The sequence below is a fragment of the Propithecus coquereli genome, unplaced genomic scaffold, assembly GCF_000956105.1.
Source record: "Propithecus coquereli isolate 6110/MARCELLA unplaced genomic scaffold, Pcoq_1.0 Scaffold94, whole genome shotgun sequence".
Taxonomy (NCBI): Eukaryota; Metazoa; Chordata; class Mammalia; order Primates; family Indriidae; genus Propithecus; species Propithecus coquereli.
In genome coordinates this window covers 4,563,678-4,565,317 of record NW_012155729.1, presented here as the reverse complement: position 1 = coordinate 4,565,317, position 1,640 = coordinate 4,563,678, and positions in this window count along the sequence as shown.

Here is a 1,640-nt window from a genome sequence, read left to right as displayed (position 1 = left end):
TCGCAGACGCGGGCTGGAGTTTAAGACTGTGCCGCGCCGTGGGTAGCCTTGATCCTAAGTCGCCTGCCCTTCTGGGCGTCGGGTGGCTCCTGTGTCAAGTCAAATGGAGGAGTGACAGGCCGGCGGAAGGCGCTTCAGACCTCGCAAAGCCTTCTCCAAGGTGGGAGGAAGTCGGACATCCCCGCGCAGGCGGCGCGCGGGGGCTCGAGGCTGCCGACGCCCGCCCTGAGCTCCGGGCTCGGCCGCTGGTTTCGGCGGAGGCGCGCTCCCCAGGGTCGCGGCGCGGCGAGCCCCGTTTCCGGGTGGTTCTAGCTCAGCTCCAGCGGCGCTGTCGGGGAGAGGGGCCGCAGGAGGGGGACCCCCGGCCGTCCCGCGCGCGGTCAGGCCCAGGCGCCCTCACTCCGTCGCCGGTCCCCAGCCCTCCGGAGCGCCCACATGCCCTCGGGGTACCCCACCTGCAGATGGCGTTGGGGTGGCGGGACGAGGGAGAGAGGGAGGAGCTGCGAACCAGCGGGCGCTGGGAGGACCTCTTGGCCCCCCGGGGCGGGGCGGTACCGCGAGGGGGGTTCACGGGAAAGGGGTGGGAACAGAACTGGGAGACTCGGGCGAGATTTTATCCCTTGTGGCAACAGAGCAAAAACCCCGAGCGAACGTGTCCGTTCTGCTTCCCGGGGCAATACAATCCAGCCCCCACCAGCCTCTCCCCGCTGCTCCCCAGCGAAGGAGAGGCCCCTCTTCGGAAGCTCTGGGTCTTGCCTACCAGGGCGTCACCAGCTTTTCCGCACTGGGGACATTTCGTTCGGGCTCTGCCCAGCCATTGTGCCCAAGGCCCGGGGAGCTCCTCTGCGTCCTCCACAAACGCCCCAACAAAGTGCCCGCAGGCCCCGCAGACCCTCAGCCCTCCATCGGGCTGCGATCCCCCGACCCCCACGCTCTCCAGCAGATCGCCGGGGGCCACGCTTGGGCTCGGGCAAAGATTCTTTTCACGCCCCGTGAGAGTCGGTCCCGGCCCGGTGCCCCACGAGACGCCGTGGCGAGCATGGTTCCCTCTGTCCCGCCCGGCTCGGCATCTCGCAGCAGGCGGCTGTCCCGGGCAGCCCCAGCCTAGTTTCCTGCCCCTCGGGGCACGGTCCGAGCGCACGGCTCCCGGTGCCTCCGTCCTCCCCAAGGGGCCAGGAAATGTTCGAATCTTCACTGAAGGCTCAATTTCGGTGCAGGGTGGGGCGGAGCGGGCGGGGCCGAGGTCGCACTTGGGATCAATTTCTCGGCGCTCTTGACGCTTTTGGGCGGATAAAGGGTAAGTTTGTGCACTTGGTGGACCGAGGGCTTCCCACTGCGGACACCGACAGCGCGGGGAGGTGCGCAGTGCGCCCAGCTGCCCCGCAGACGGGCGTGCGGAAACGCCTGCGGTGAGCACTTTCCGCAGATCGCGCGTGGAGGGAGCTCCGGGAAGGGGGATAGGGGCGCGGAGCAGGGACGGGGCCGCGTGGGCCTGGACTGGGCCGGGGTGGGGGGTGTCCGTGTTCCCGGGCGCCGGCGGCGATCGCGGCGCGGGCGGAGGAAGGAGTAGACCACGTTCCGCAGGCTAATTGGCTTAAGAAATTTTGCAAGCGCTGGAAAAGATCGTTGAAGGAGTTCGC